The following is a 17,414-nucleotide window of genomic DNA, read 5'->3' on the forward strand; positions in this document are numbered from 1 at the left end:
TATGTCAATCAGTGGATTTTTCAAAGACCTCATAGTGCTTGGAGTGGCAAGATTGACAGCGATTCATAACTGTGGCAATATCAAAACCACTTGAGCAAGAACCTCAGAGCATGCCCTACATCCGGGACCTGGGGAGGGTGGGAAATTGGGTGGGCCTTCTCCCTTAATCCCCCCTTTAAACATGAAGGTAACAATATGGAAAACATACTAGTATTATCCACTTTCCTGTAGCCCTGGAACTTTCTTACTCTAACTAACTATGTAAAGAATGTCAAAATAAATTTTATTAAGAAAAAAAAAAGTACCTACATATTTTTCTAGGAGCTGAAATGTTGCAGGAGGCAACTGATTTTTTATGTATGTCAATAAATACATATACTGCTATATTTCTATATTTCTACAGCCTGTTTTCAAAGACAAGGAGTTGGCTTTTGGTCTTTCATTTCTATTTAAATAATGAAATTCACCTACGATGTTGTATGTTGACATTTCTCTCTGCCAGCCAGCTCCAACTTGAAAACACCATTGATGAGTTTACTTCATAAGCTTCTAAAAATGTGTTAATTTATGCTTTTGCAATATTAGCCCTTTTGGTCAAATAAGTTGCAAAGTAACTTTTCCTCCTATTAAGATACTTAGCTTTCGGGAAGAGTTTTTAATGACAAGTGCACTCTAAGTATTACTAAGTCTCAAATTCCAGGAATTAAGAAAGAATTCTAATAGTGAGGTGTTTTTTTTTTTTTTAAGTGGGAAGCCATGTTAAAGGCTCTTGTGCTGTGTTGTTAGTTAGCATGTAAGCTGCCTCTGCTGTAGAATTTGGATATATACAAGCTATTTTGGACTGCATTACTTTCAACACCAATTTTTTTTTAAATACAACAAAATTACCTACCCAAGACTGGATCATCTGTATTTAAGGAGTAAAGTAAACAGAGGGTTTTGTTTGGTTTTTGTTCATTTGCTTGAGGGTACAGTTAATATTAACACACTGGATGAAATGAATATGTCCCAGATGAAATATATCTCATTTTGCTATGGAGATAATGCACAAGAATTGAAAGAGTTCTTATTCTTGGAGACAAGAAAATGCTATATATTTTTTCATCATTACTTTACCTTTCAGAAATCAAGTTCACTCAGGAAGACAAGTTTTTTGTTTTTTTTTTTTTTTTGTTTCCAAAATGTGTTCATTTAACAATCCTTCAGCACCAGGCAGGAGAAGGGACCATATACTGTTCTGATGGTTGTATTAAAATTTCAAAAGCCAATTGCAGTTGAACGGGTGTTGAGTTTGGGTGACTGCTTTCTTCTCTCTCGGTGAAGAATTGCATGTAAAACTAATAATTGTAGTCTCTAGTCTATAGAAACTGTTAATTAATTTTATTTTTATTTTTAGATTTTATTTATTTTTATTGGAAAGGCAGTTATGTAGAGAGTTGAGAGACAGAGAGGAAGCTCTTCTGTCTGATGGTTCACTCCCCAAGCGGCCGCAACGACTAGTGCTAAGCCAATATGAAGCCAGGATCCAGGAGCTTTTTCTGGGTCTCTGATGCAGGTGCAGGGTCTCAAGGCTTTGGGCCATTCTTGCTTGCTTGCCCAGACCACAAGCAGGGGAATGAATGGGAAGCAAGGCTGCCAGGATTAGAACCGGCGCCTGGGTGCGTTCGTTCAATGTGAGGACCTTAGCTGCTACGCTATCACACCGGGCCCTGTTCTTCACTAATTTTAAAATAGGATAGATTTAATATAGCCAGTGTCCTTGAAAATGATCCGCTTGTCTATCATACCTATGGTCTGACTGAAACACATGGATACCAAAAGGGGAATTAGATGGGTCAGGAAGATTCCTGCAGACTCTCCAGTGCTAACTCTCACGCTCTGGTCAATAGGACAAAACTGAAACCCACAGGCTTCTATGGACTTGGTGTGCTTTTAAGTCAGACTCCCTAAATCTCACCTTTAAACAGTGGACAAATCAGGTCCAATGTGATGGCTCAATTGGCTAATGCTCCCCTTGCAAATGCCAATATCCCATATGGGCACTTGTTTATATTCCGGCTGTTCCACTTTCCCATTTAGCTCCCTTGTTATGGTTTGGGAAAGCAGCAGAATGGCCCAAGTCCTTGGGGTGCTATATCTATACGGGAGACCCAGAACAAGCTCTTGGCTGCTGACTTTGGATCAGCTCAGCTCTGGCTACTGCAGCTATTTGGGGAATAAACCAAGAGATGGATGATCTTTTTCAATTTGTCTTTCGTTCTCTCTGTAAAGCTGCCCTCCCAATGAGAATAAGTAAATCTTTTTTTTTTTTAGGTGAACAACCCAAAATTTAAAGGGCTCACATTGGCTAATCTCAAAATTGTGATGTTTCCACTCAAAAACCTACATGTTTGTAACTGAAGAAAAATTAAATATTTTCTGGCTATGTGGAGGCTTCCAGCGCTTGTTCAACTCTAGTTGTGGTCTTAACTCTGTGCCAAGGGATGCAGACAGGAGATAAAACCAAAGACATAGCAGGCAGCTTTCTCAGGAGACAGTAACTTAATTAAAACATGGTGATCCAGCTCCCGAAATGAGCTGGATAGAAGCTCAAGTTCTCAGAGATGCAGAGGGCTGCAGAGAGGGAATAAACATGGTTCAGATGACTTGGGAAAGATACTGTAGAAAGGATAATTTCTAAAAATGTGTCTAGTGTAGCATGAGTAGGCTCTGCTGTCATTGAAAAGCAATCTTTGTGGGCAGGACATAGAGAGACTGTTTGAGGTCTCAAATGCACTCAGCATTTCAGAGACTGCCATATTTTCCTGTTTCTGCAAACAATGAGGATATTTTGTGTGGAGACAAAATTGGGAGATGGAAGATGAAGGTGCTGAGTCCCACCGAGAAAGATGTGTCATCCTCACTCTCGCAGGTAAACATGAGCTAACTTCTTGGCTTGTCCCACATGATGTGCCAACCGTTCCCAGTAGCAAAATGTCACAAGGCAGTCACAGTGCATTTTCTTTCTAAAAAAATGATGCCTCTGAAATCCCACAGAGTTTCCTATGGCCTTTTGTGGTGCAAGCCAGAAATCATAGTGCTGATTTTACCATTGCTTTAGCTGTGGCTTAGTCATTGTTAGGGAACCACACTAGTTTATGATTGCTGGCATTTATCTTTACTCTTTTCTGAAAGACTTTTAAAAATATTTTATTAATTTTTATTTAAAAGCAAGGTTTACAGGCAGTGGAGGGGAGACAGAAAGGCATTTTCTATCTGTTAGATCAATCCCCAAATGGCCACAAAGACTGGAGATGGGATGGTCTGAGACTGAAATTTCTCCCAGATCTCTCACATGGGTGCAGTGGTCCAAGGACTTGGGGCATCCTCTGATGTCTTCCCAGGCCATGAGCAGGGAATTGAATCATAAGTGGAGCAGCCAAGCCTGGCGCAATACCTACTGACTAAATTCTTGCCTTGCAGCTGCTGGGATTTCATATGGGTGCTGGTTCATATCCGAGTTGCTCCACTTCCCATCTAGCTCTTTGCCTATTGTTTGGGAAAGCAGTGGAGGATGGCCCAAAGCCTTGGGACCCTGCACCTGGAGCAGGTGCCTGACTCCTGGTTTTGAATTGGCTCAGTACCAGTTGTTGCGGTTACTAGGGGCATGAACTAGCAAATGGAAAATTTGTCTCCCCTTCCTTCTGTATATCTTCCCTTTTAATAATAAATAAATGAATCAGTCTTAACAAAGAGAGAGAGAGAGAGAGAGAGGCAGCAGCCAGGACTCTAAACAGTTTCCATATGGGATGCTGGTGCTTTAGGTAGAGGTTTAACCATGGCACCAGCCTTTTGCACCTTGCCCCCCAAAAATGTTTTTCCTGTTGGATTTAGACTTTGTGATACATGACCTTTGACTGAGTCCCCCAAATGGCTAATTACTCTTTATTAAAAAAAATCTCTTGTGGAGATGGTTTTGTGTTGTAGCAGCTTAAGCCACCATTTGCAATGCTGACGCCCTGAGACCTGAGTCCTGACAGCTGAGCTTCCAATGTAGCTACCCACTCATGCATCAGGGAAGGCATTGGAAGATGGGGCCCAGGCAAGTGACCTGATGGAGTTCTAGGCCCTTAGAATCTGCCCAACCATTGTGACCATTCGTGCACTGAACCAGTGGAGAAAAGATTTGTTTCTGTCTCTCTCTGAATAAATTATCCATAAATCTTTTAAAACATGGTTTGCCTGTATTAATTCTTTCACATTTTATCTTTGTTAGTTTTCTATCACTCTAGTTTTGAATTGAATCTTTAACTTTTATCTTTCCTACTTTTAACTAGTTCGAAAAATTTAAAAAATTATGATTTTTATCCAGGAGAATATTAAGATTATTTATCATTTAATTGAAACATATCATTTATTTTTTAATGCATTTTTATTTGAGAGGAAAGATGCAGAGACAGATTTTTCAACTACTAGTTCACTCTCCAAATGCCTGCAGACTTCTTTGCCTACGCCAGGAACTTATTCCTAGTCTCCCACCTAAGTGGCAAAGACTAAGTTGCTCGAGTCATCACTTGCTGACCCACTTAGCAAGAGGGAATTGGAATCAGAGTTGAACCGAGACATATCGCTCTGATACGGGGTGTGGGATCTCAGCAGCATCTTAACGGCTATGCCAAATTTCTGCCCATCATTTCACCTCTTTTAATATTTGTCATCTTTCAAGCAACTTTTACTTTCTCAGCATATTTGCTTTTATATTTACCTATTGCATCATCCTGTTGCTTGTAGGGCAAATGTATTTTTGAATATTTTTATGATATCTTTTGTTTATGAATCATTCTTAGATTAGCTTTCCTCTTTTGCTATTGGCATTATAGTGATCAGCAAAGTAAGATGCCATGGGGTAGCAGGGGAAGAAGCTAATATCTTAGGCAAGGGAAGCTGGGGCCTCATTCTATAGCAAAGTCATCTCTCTGAATTTGTGACTATGTCCCATTACCTTCAGCTCTGATTTGTAGCTGAATTTATCTACTTAATTGCAGAGGTGCACAGGCAAAATTTCCCAGTATGAGCATGATCCTAATGTGTAGTGATCCAAATCACCAGTGTGGTAGTTTTTCTTCTAACATTTAACACAAATCCCCTAGCCCATCCAAGTTCCAAAAGTTAGAACGAATTTCTTAATTCCACTAGTATTTACTGAGCATCCACCATGTGTTAGATGCCGAACTAAAAGCTGGGGTGTAATAAATCATAACACAGACTGTGGATTCTGTCCTCATGGAGTGTGTGGTCAACTGGGGAAGCCTGAAAGGAAGCAACCGATGACAACACATTCTAGGAACTATTGGTGCGACACCCATGAGCTGATTACTGTGGATTGAATACTACAATTGGCACTTTACAGAGGTGATCTCACGAACATTTTGAAAACATGTAGAAGAAAAACAAATCTTGTTTTGGAGGGTCAGGGAAAGCTTAAAGAGTGTGCTTAAAGAGATAAAGAGGAAGTAGCCAGAGAATGGGTCAGAGGTGAGGCAGAACAGCCTATAATGCAAGGAACACATGGAACCTCTGTGGATCTCAGAGTGGCTCAGGGTGGAAGGATGGGGCTGCACAGGAAAGGATCAGAACCTTGTTTTCAGGGATTCACTTCAAGAAAGCCATTGGAGAATGTAAAGCAAGGGATTGCCATGCTTATTTGTGAGTTCTGGAATTGTCCTTCCAGCTGTAGCATTGTGAGTCACCCACAGTAACAGATTAGGGAAGACATTCTGGCAGGAACCTAGAATACTAATATTGCCTCCAAAATAGACATAGTGGGGGTGGGAAAGGGTGGAGGGACCAAGCAGGTGTTCACTCATGAACTGACAGAACTTGGTCTGCATGAGTCATGGAGGTGGAAGAGAAGAAGTTAAGCAAAACACCTTATTTCAGGTTTGCCAGAGTGTGATGTTGGTAGCGTTGTTTGTCAGTACCAGACAGGTATTAGAGAGGAAAACTTTTATCAAAAGAGAAGATAGAAGATAGGACATTCTGTCTGGGACATGTGCTATTAAATGTGCCAACGAACTACTGGAGAAGAGGGCCATCGGAATCGGAGTCATGATCAATAGGAGGATTACTTATAAGGCCAATGAGAGATACGTTTGCCGATGGGATGAGAAAGTTGAGGAACTCCATTCTTCCAGGTTGATGGAAGGAGAGAAGTAATTTGCAAAGGAAAGGAGAAGAAGGACATGGGTTCATGGGAACAATAGGAAATCAACACTCTGAAGATAACGCAATGCTTAGCAGTCTGGATATTGCAGCAAGTCAAGGAAAATAGGGGCTAGCCTGTAGCAAGAAGTAGCAATCATGAAGAGGAACATTATGGAGTTAAAAGGATGGTACAGGGAAAGGATGCTCATGTCACACAGGGTGAAAACACAGAAGCAAGTATGAACAACGAGGAGATGTGAGGGTGAGGAGAAGGGACATAGGAAGGAAGTAGGCAGAGGACGGCACAGAAGGATTTTTTTTCATAGTTGGAAAGGCTTTATAAACATATCTGATGCAATGATCAAAAAAGGCCAATAATGAGAGAGAAGGAAAATACCCCTGAGGAAAGAGACACTCAAGTGTATAAAAATGCTAAGAATGAGTAAAGAATAGTTTCAGACATTAGGTATGAGGCAAGGAATTATGCTGTAGTGGGGGCTGCAAATGAAGGAGAAGAGCAGAGGCTTAATTGAGATAAAGTTAGATGTGTAGCCTTATGAACGCAGGATGGGGGTAATTCTCATTCAGAGAATATCCATTTTCTCAGCAGACCAGGAAACCAGGCAGCCTTCTGGGAATGGAGGCTAGGTGACAGTGGCAGGGGAGGGTCTGGAATCACTGCTGTGCAAGGCAAGAAAAGAGTGGTGCAAAGAAAAGTCCAACAGCTAGGGAATAGGAGTGCTGAGCTGACACTCACTGCATTGAACATGTTTGCAGCCTTTCCTTCTCTGTAAAGCAAAGGGACCATCCTTCTATGGCTTCCTCGAGCTATCTCCTCTCTTTGTCTCTCCTGGAAATCATGGCGTTTGGGAAGGTGATATGTACAGTTGCATAACTTTTCCCAGTAGAATTCATCTGCCTATGTATAGACACTGGAAGAAGCAGGCAGCTGGACTCAGCAGTGAGCCCAGATTTAGAAGGGAGGCACAGTGTCCACTTGCCACCATGTGGCTCACCTTTCCCAGCAGCAAAGGAGCTCATATAACCAGCTCATCAAACATCATTTCAGAAGAGAGCTGGGTGGCTTTGTTTTATCTTTGTAATTTTAATGTGGAGATTGGACATTAGGACAGACACCATTTCTTATTTATGAAGCTGACGGGACATATCACAAGATTATAGTCTTCCTGATGAGGAATATGGTCATAACACTCTTAAGAAACCATCTTCTCCTAATAGCCAATGGCTAATTTTAGGAATACAGCTCATGGGGGCATAAAAAAGCATATTAAATGTGGATCAAAAAGATTACTTTTCAATGGTAATCATTTGCTGTGTGATTCTTGGTCAATGTTTATAGCTTCTGCAAATTTCAGTGTCTCTTCTGTTAACCGTGAGCATTCCATTTATCCCCCATACAACCACGTGGGACTCAGGGTAGGTGTCTTCATTTTTCATCTTCCTTCCAGCCATATATTTATATGATTTTGTGGCTCAGTGAAGTGGTATAGAAAACTAAATGCTTACTTAACTTCCATAATTTTCAAACTTTCATATAAGCAATGGACTTCTTGAGTTCCAAACTACATGATGCAAAATTCAATCGATTAATTACTCTTACCATGTCAAATGCATTTTCCAATTCATTTTTAAAGACAAGTTTTCCACCACCTAATAATTTCATGCCACAAGTTACTAATGGATTGTGTCCTGCAGATTGAAAAACATTGAAAAAGACCTGTTTTCAAACAGCTGAAGCTTACAAATGAGCACAAACTGGAAGATACTGCAGCCTATGCTTTGACATTACTTAGTACACAACTGAGATGAACTTCTATGAAAACTGTAAGAAAGATATTTCCATTTATTTTCATGAAACACTTGGCTCCTTATTTCCATGAAGCATTCTTTTACTTGACTATAAACTCACAGTCCTGGATTTGCGTGGGAAACTTATTTAATCTTGACAGCAAGTTACTTATCAAATACTTAGTTTAGCATCCTCTGAGTTTGGGCAACTCAGTGGGATGAGAATGAAGATAAGGCAGGGCAAGGGGTCTGCTTTTTACACTCTTAGTGAAAGAGAGTTAGTCAAGGCTAAAACCACACTTTTGTTTATAACCAACTCATCAAAAATGATCAGGGGTGGAAGTAGCAGTGATGCAGTCACTTCATACTGGAAACACATTCAGTGGGTCAATATGATGAATTATTTCCCCTCCCCTTGCTTTTTTTAACTGTAGGATTGTAAAGGAATGATCAGAACCGCAGAGAAACAAGTATCTAAGAGTTCAGTTGTTTTTAAACCTTGCAATGGACTGGTATCATGTTTTCCAAAGCACCAACATCAGATCTATAGATGCCTTATGATTGTTTCACAGATAAGGAAACTGAAGATATTCAGAGAAGTTAAATACTTTTCTCAGGATAACACTGCTTCTGGAGGATGAAGCTGTGTGTGCCCATCTGCCTGATGAGCTGTTACTTCTTATCATCCCTAATAATGATTCATTGTGGTAGACAAATAGAGATAGTTGGAGCAAAATAGAAGAGAGGATGGTAAGAGAAGGGAATCCTAAATCTGATGGCTGAGGAATGATTTAGTGGCATGCATCTGATCATACCAAGGATCCACCGTTTAATCATTATAGGGAAAGAGAGGCAAGGAAGCCTCTCTTATTATGCAGTATAATGTTCCACTCTCATGGCAACAACAATCCTTCACCATCTATAGCTTGAAACATGGAATTCTGACAGAAAATTTCCTTCTATTTAACATTCCCATTCCTGAAAAGAATAACGCTTTCAGTTGATATAAATAGAGTGCTTGAAACTGGGGGCAGAGAAGGGGGTATCACACTGAAGTGAAGGTAAATGACAGTGTTAAGACATTATCTCTGCTTATAGGACAGATGCTAAACGCATCTTCTGGCTCTCCCATTTTGTGCTTGCCAAACTCTCACAAGGAGGCATAATTCTTTCTATTTCACAGATAGCAAATCAAGACTTAGTGAGGTTAACTTACATACGATTATTTAGCTTTTGATTGGCAGAATCAGAATGAAATCTAGACCTTTCCACTCCTAAGCACTTTTTAAAATTTATTTATTTATTTACTTACTTCATGAATAACTGCAGAGGAAAGGAGATGCTGGAACGGCCCCTGGACATCTATATATCTCCTGTTAGTGAGGTGCCCACAGCCTCTGCCACCACTGGATTAAGACTGAGTCCACAGTTTCACACATCCATTGTTTCACCAGGTGCTTGCCAGTAACTCAATGTGACAAGCAAGTTCTCCCTCCCCAGGATGAAGGTGACACTCTTAAGTCCCAACATAAAGCTGAGATTCCAATTTTAGTTTCCAATTCCAAGTACCTAAGCCTGTGCTCTAATTTAAAAAAAAATGTTAAACAGGTCCTGTTCTAATTGAAATAAAAAAATATCACATGTTTGGATGCTTTTGCAGGAAGGTTCATTGGCCGAATGGTTCTCCAAGAACTCAGATTTTGTGAGGATCCAGACTGGGGTTACAAGAACTTTCAGAAAACCCAGTTTTTTCTTGGGCTAAACCCAGTTGTTTAGTCTAATACCAACACACCTTGGTGCCACCGAAGGAAAGATAGTTAATGGAAACAGATATAGACATACAGCACACACGAGAAAAGGCCATATAGGTGGCACGCATTTGGCATACTGATTAGGTCATCTCTTGTAGGATGTAGGATGCTCAGATCCTACATGCAAGTGTCTGGTCTGAGTCCTGGCTACATTATCACCTTCCTGCTAATGTACACCCCGAGAAAGGGAGCAAATGATGACTCAAGTACTTAGGTCCCTGTCATCCATGTGAAGACTCACATGAGCTCTGCTCTCCTGATTTTAGCTTTGCTCATCCTTGACTATTAGAGGTATTTGGAGCATAGATGAGCAGAAGAATTGTCCTAATGCCTTTCAAATAAAATGAAATTTTAAAATACTGTATGACAGTATAATTAAATCCCATATAGTGAGATTTTCACCATCAAAAATAGTTAAAGCATTGCCCTATAGAAATCAAACATAGAAATATCTTATGATTCTCCTATTCTTTCTAGGCACACCCAAAATACCTGAAAGTAGAAACTTGAACAATTTTCACAGCAGCACTATTTATGATAATTTGCTTCATGAATACATGTAGAGGGAGTAATTCCACCTAACCCATTCGACAGATAAATGGATAAGCAAGATGTTGTATCTAAACACAAAGTAATATCATTCAGTCTTCAACTAGAAGGAAATCTTGATACAAGGCATGATGTGGATAAAGTTTGCAGGCCGTATGCTAAGTAAAATAGACCAGTTACAAAAGGCTAGATACTGTGCAGTTCTGCTTCCATGAGATCTCTTGAATAGCAGATTTATAGAGACAAGAAAAGTAGAATGGGGGCTGTCAGGGCCAAAGGAAGGGGAATACGGAGTTGTTTCACTGGGAGACAGTTTCGGTTTTATAAGATGAATATAGTCCTAGAGATAGATGATGCTGATGGAGGCCCCACAATGTGAAAGCGTTTGATGATACTGGATTGCACACATAAAAGTGGCAGGTGTGTGTGTGTGTGTGTGTGTTTGCCACAATAATAAAAAAAGTTAATGGTAGGAGGTCCAGTGCTGCAGTTTATAGCAAGTTCTGAAGAGTCAGAAAAACATGAAGCTATGATTTAGCAGTGATAAACCCTTGGACAAGTGGCTTAACCACCTGAACTTCAGATACCCCATCTGAAAATGGAGCACTTAAATAAAAATATCTAATTCGTGAAGGTTTTATAAATATTAAAAAGGCATCAATGTCCTTCAAGTATGAAGAAAATCCTCACGACAATATTCAACACATCAGTTATATGGAATAATGACCAAAAGTGCATGCTTAATTACTTTGGTTAGCTTTGATTATTATCATTAACATTGCTGGCTTAATTCAAAAGCTAACAACAACCCACAGCAAGCTGTAGGAGGAAATGCTGCTAGCGCAAGGAGCTTTACATATCTGCTCATTTCATCTCAGAGCAGAAATCCATGATTCTAGACTTGGGTGATCTACTCCTGTTTCCTAAATCTTCTGTTTATTGTTTCGCCCCCTCCCCTACAAGAGCGCTTTAGATGACAGCCATCAGAATCTGTGTGCAAATGCTCAGCATGTTAACATAAGGAAAAACTGTTTCCATCATTGCAACCAAAGCACCTTGTAGTTCAATTTTCCTCAACACCCCATTTGTTATAGGTATTTCATAATTTCTGCATTAGCAATACATACAGAAAAGCTAAGGTGGGTGAATACTATTTAGAAATGAGACACTTGGTAAGCTGGGGTGTCACTGCAAGAGTAATTCTCTACTTTCAAGTATAGATTTGATTTTGGGCTGTGAGTACGTATGTGTTTGGGGGACACATATTCATATGTATGAATCACACGGTGCATCTGTGTTGCAGGACTTCTCATTATACAATGATACACACTTTTAAACGATTTTGGAAGAATTACTTTCTAAAAGAAATATTTAAAAAGAACCTATCGAAAGGAAACCACCGAAACTCAAACATAACCTAGTTAACAAACCAGCCATCTGAGATGAATGCATCAGCAACATTTTAAGGGAAAACAATACAATCAACAGGAAATCCTAATGCTAATTCCCAACTTTTAGATAAATATGTCAAACTTAGGCACTGCCTTATTTGTCTGAGGAGACTGACCCCAGAATCCCTGAAGTTAAACATTTGTGTCAGAAGCCCACATTGTTCAAGGAAAATCTGGTACTCAATAATCCACAGAGAATGAATGAAACAGCTAATTAAGACCAAAGAAGAACCCAGACTTTTCCACAGAAAGGAGAGTAAGTGTTAGAATGATTAGGAACCTTTAGAAAAGCCACTGGAGATAAACAGGTTACTACAGGGACCTCCCACCCTAAGTAAAGCAGGGTTTTAAATGTTTTCATTAGTGTTTCAAAGGCAACCTTTAGATGATAAGACGAGCCATAACAAGTGAAAGAGAAGACAGCAAAAAAGATCAGCTCTCCAGCTGCTTTCTGGTGTGTGCTAAGGACAGACTCAAGGAGAAAGTTTCAGTGCTAGGAGGTGGCACTGGTGGGCGAGCTAGTGCCCCAAGACCTGCCTGCCATCCTGAGCCACCACAGCACAAGAAACCGGCAGAAATGACCTTGACAAAGCGGATGATAATGCAAGTCTTCCTCGAAACTTACAATTTAAAAGTGTAGAAGGGCATCACAGGGCCCTGAAACAAAAACAATCTAGTTAACTAGTGAACTTGGAAGTCAAAGTTAATGAAAGAATAAACAAAAACAAACAAACAAACAAAACTGAGTTTGGAGTGGACCGCTAACGTAGAGGCGGTTTGCAGCTGAGACTGAGACGCGGCAGGTTTTAGATCTTCCTATGCTATCTGAATATGTGTATCATTCAATCAGCAGAAGAAAGGCGCTAACAAGAGCTTTCCGTGGTAGACACCTGCACCAGACAATGGCATTGATCTCTGAGGGATTTTAAACAGCTGTGCATAAACTTCAAAAGTAATTTGCAACTAAATTAGTCAATGTCATCCTTCTTCCCACTAGACACAGCATTTTTAAGAGATCAAGCATCCGCAGTAAGCTTGCCATTTTGCCCGAGTTAGCAGAGATCAGTTGGCGGGGTTGGGGGGGGGGCGTGAAACAAAGATGGTGAGATCACAAGGTAGGGTAGGGGACCCAGAACCTGCTAAACTGGGCTTGGCTATCAAACACCAGGAGTGGAGCCACAGGACTTCTCCCTTGTGTTAAGCAGCCTCCAAGTAAAAAGGATATAAAAGAAGCAAGAATTCCCCAAATTGTAAGCGGTTCATAAAAACCCAGAGGCTTGATGTGTCCTCTGAGAGGGTGCTTGCACCTTGCAGGCCCCGGGCACTGGGCGCCAGTGTTCATTACCCTCCCACCCCCCACCGACACAGTCAGAGGCAGGAGTCTCCTGCTTGGTTTCCACTTCACTCCCACCCATTCCTGGTCTGCTTATGCCGTTACTGACGCGTCTTTAATTAGCACTGTGTCAAGCTGGCATCATGGCAGGTCAGCCCAGAGCGCAAGGCACCACTGTGCACTCTCTCCGCAGAAGTGACCCAGCCTCCGGGTTCAGCCAGGAACTGGGCCTCTTTCCTGCACGCGAGCAGGAGTCCCTGGGCATTTAGCACTGAAGAAGCCCCTTACAACTGCTCCAAACAGAATAAAATGAAAGTATTTCTCTGCCACATTATACGTTGTGAACAGGTGGCTTCAAAGGCAGAAAGAAAACCACCTCATACCACGGCTGCAAGATGAATTTGTTTCACATTCTAAAATCTACCGAAGTTCAAATGCTCCCTCCCCAGGATACTTAAGAGAAACTCGTTGTTTTTAGAACATAAGCGGGCAGCCACGCCTGAGGGTCCAGCAAAATTCACAGAAAATGGTGTATTTATCTCCTTGGACAGGTTGCCACATCTAGAAAAACACCACTCTTTACACATTTTTGCCAAGAGTATAAAAAGTTGCCAACCCCTTCCTTTGTTCCCATGTCACCTTAAACCCGGAGAGAGGAAAAGGAAGAAGGAGACGCCCCCCTGGACCAAGCGGTCTCCACCTGGCCAAGGTCGCCAGCAACCCATGGGACCCGCGCACCACAAACCCAGGCGAAAAACTGCCCCCAAGTTTGCTTTCGCTTGAGCTCTCACCCCGGCTTTCCGTTGCAGCCCTCGCCGCTCCCGGGAACGGCTCCCAGGGAGAGCCGAGTGCAGGCGCCTCGCAGCTCCCTCTCTCCAGGTCCGCGCGGCGCGGGGTGGGTGTGCGGGTCAGGGGGTCCTACCTGGTGTCGCGGCCGCGGTCCGTGCGCGGCGCCGCTGCTGCTCCGGTGGCGCGGGGACCGGCGCGGGACGAGCGCTTGCTGGGTGCGCCCCGCGGGCGGCGCCTGCCAGGGGGCGCTCGTCACCCTCCGCGGGCCACCCGAGGAGTGGGGACTGAGACCCCCCAGCCCTGGGACCCGCACTCAGCCGCACCGAGATCCTCAGCTCGCCCAGAGCCTTCAGACCTCCCCCCGGTGCTATCCCCACCCTCCATTCTCCTTACTGGCCACTTGCGGTTCCCCCGCGACCTGGACCAGGCAGCTGCGGTACACGAGGCTGGGACCACCCCTGGCGGATGCTGATGCCACAAGCAGCGCTGAGCAGGGGCTCTTTAGCAGGAGCTGCATTCTGAGTACCAGGAAAAGGGGCGACAGACCGCAGCGTGTCGTCTGTCTCAGCAACCCGAAAACAGCAATAGGTGCCGCAGCAGAAAGGGTTAATTAAGGTCACCAGGCAGAAAGCCCTGGTACCAGTTCAAGCATCGATTTTTTTTTCCCCTTACAGCGGAAAAGACTTGCAAGCACCTGCTGGGGGAGGTTTGTATAGAGCCGTCTCCTGGGGACATTGATTTCTATGTTGTCTTCCCTATGGTTGTGATGTGCTGTATTCGCACACTGTCGTTTTATACACAATTTCCAAACTTTGAGCAGCGCCGTGTGAAGTGTATGCGGAGCATTTGTCACTTTAGAACTTTTTACTCCTGGTTGCAGATACTCGCCATAGTGATCATGATGAGGAAAATTAAGCAGGTTTTTCCTATACTTTACATAAATGGCTTTTCACTCAGATTAGGAAACGGTGTGTGTGGTTACTAACACTGTTGTGGAGCAGTTTCCTCTTCAATGACGGCAGTAAATGACTAAAATGTCCTTGGTTCACCTTTAGTTGTTCTGCGACATTAAGAGCAGATTGGTCTGTGAAATAAAACAGTAATCTTTTTCCTCTTTTTTTCCTCTTTTTTTTTTTTTTTTTTTTGCTGAGAAAGATAAAGAAGGTAGAAATCACAAAACTCTCCAGGATCCTAAAGTAGGATTAGCTCCAAACTTAATTTGCAGATGAAAAACTGAGGTCCTAACGCCTTAGGCAATTTGATTAAATCACTTGTCTTATGAACCCAGTGATATTAATGAGGCATGCATGTATGTGCACACACACACACACATAGGCACACACACTTCAGGCAAAGATGTAGCATTGGACTTCACCTTACGCCTGTCCTTTCACACATTGTGTACCACAGTGGCTGCTAGATTGTGGACACTTCTACTCAGGAGGTGGAAGGATCCCCGGATCTCAGGGGTGGCCCAGGCCAAAGACAGGAACATGGAACTCCATCTGGATCTCTCACAGAGGTGGCAGAGTCCAAACACTGGGACCATATTCCACCATCTTACCAGGGACATTATCTGGGAGCTGGATAGCAAACAGAGAGGCCAAGACTCAAACTGGTTCCCATATGGGCTGCTGACATTGGTGTAGAGGCCGGATGCTCTGGCCCAATTCTTGTCCCAATGTTCAGCACTCTGCGTGCAATATATATTTTTTTATCTTAATAACATACATCATCATCACTATCTATTTCAACAGGAAAGATCAAGGCAGTTTATAAAAACTATCTAGTTGCCAAAGTTATTTGATTAGCAGAGTACCACAGCCAGGACCCTAACCCTGACCAGTCTGAAGAACTCTCCCCAAACGTGTTAGGTGAGGTTTCCATGCTGAAAACCACAGCCTCAATTTCCTGCTGCTCTATCTTGTTAACAATTGGTTTCTGGAGACCCAGGTTGCTCCAATATTCTGCAACCATATAACCCTACAACTGGACATCTATTGATCTGAAGATAGACTCATTAAAAAAGATAGACTCATTAAAAATGATAATCATGTCTAGAAAAGGGTGAGAAGGAGATGTTTGGTCCTAAAATTTCATCTGAGACAAAAACCCCAAATATGCTATGATGTGTGTTCAATGATGTATATAGTGTAGTGGACGTCTCTGAACGCCAATCCCCAGGAGCCTTCTGCTCTCTTTGTCTACAAAGCTGTTCTGTTTTCTATCACAGACCGTCTCATTGTTTTATAAATAGGGCTGCACTTCAAAGATTCTCCACACCTGTGTTTCCTGGAAGAGGAAATGGCATTTCCTGGCAAGGACGATATGTGGGTGGTGAGGTTCCACTCAGTATGTTAAACACACCCCAACTTTCTGTTGTGTACTTCTTTTCCTCCTTCCGTGTCTGCCCTGAAGTTTCCCGGAATCATGCTGGGTAAGGATGTGGAGCAGGTGCTCCCTTCAGCCGAGAACAGTCTGATTATTCCTCTGGATCTGAGCGCGCAGAAAGGAGGGGATCCCGTGGAGTACCACAGCTCATCTTCCTTTCATAGGGAACTGGGAAAAGGGAGTCTGCGAAGTGCTTTCTTTCAGACTTCTTTGGAGAACATGTTCTGCTCCTATGGACATCACTTTCTCTGCCTTCCTGTGGAATGACTTTCCACAGAGAATTTAGGGTAGAAATTCAAAGCAAAGCATTCTTAGTTTGAGCCTCAAATTGGAGATAAATGGTGTTTGGAGTATGCCAAATATGGACGATTTGAGTGTAGTGTGACTTAACAAGGACATTTCTGTCTTCAGAGGTCAACACGCAGAAGGGACTGCTTCGGACTGTTTCAGGAGGAGTTTGGTCACCGCCAGTGGTTTATAGTCCCAGAGGCCACCCTGGAAAAATGGTTAAAGGGTTCCAATTTGAAGCCTCAGAAGAATCAGCTTGGAATCAGAGGAAAATGATCCACTCCAACCCGAGATGTATGAAGTCTAGTGTGCATTTGTTTGGAGAACGCAAAAATCATTCTGAGAGCTGGTTCAAAGTGACAGAGGAGCAAACAAAAAAAAAAATCCAGGTATTTTAAATTCACAGCTTGGATGAGGGACATTTTCCCCTTTCCAACTTCAATCCAGCCTTATAGTTTCAAGTGAAGAGAAAAAAGGATCATTAGAATTTGTTATTGCCAGAACAGAACTCTAAGTAGAGACTGACCCTTCTCTTGGAGAGTGAATAAACCTTGGTTACTCTTGATAAACCATATGAGGAAAGTGTAACAGGTGCATTCAAGCTTTATCCTGAAGTAAAATAGGAAGAATGCTCATGGTATATTTTTGAAAGTTTCATTATTGGAGGTTTGTACTAGGTATATTTAGTTGTGTTATGATAGTTTAGAAATCTTAGCATAGGAGACCTAAGAAAGAGGTAATGAATGAAAGCAATTCTAGTTAATACTTATTGGAATTTTATTCCGTCTGTCAGCACATGATGTCAAACAT

General features: G+C 42.1%; 1 protein-coding gene across 3 annotated transcripts in view; it reads right to left on the reverse strand.

Moving 5' to 3' along the window:
* Positions 1-14,507, reverse strand: part of PRKCQ (protein kinase C theta) — a 119,356-nt gene extending 104,849 nt beyond the window's left edge. The window contains exon 1 of one of the 3 annotated variants that reach the window (XM_040967765.1): positions 14,319-14,507. The gene's annotated coding sequence lies outside the window, so the exon portion shown is untranslated. Of the gene's footprint in view, positions 1-13,927; positions 14,274-14,318 lie in introns of those variants that run through there. The other 2 variants (XM_040967766.1, XM_040967763.1) reach the window with 2 other exon arrangements.
* Positions 14,508-17,414: the final 2,907 nt, after the last annotated feature.

Source organism: Ochotona curzoniae, unplaced genomic scaffold, assembly GCF_017591425.1.
Source record: "Ochotona curzoniae isolate NIBS_2020 unplaced genomic scaffold, NIBS_Ocur_1.0 scaffold_4683, whole genome shotgun sequence".
NCBI classification, from domain to species: domain Eukaryota; kingdom Metazoa; phylum Chordata; class Mammalia; order Lagomorpha; family Ochotonidae; genus Ochotona; species Ochotona curzoniae.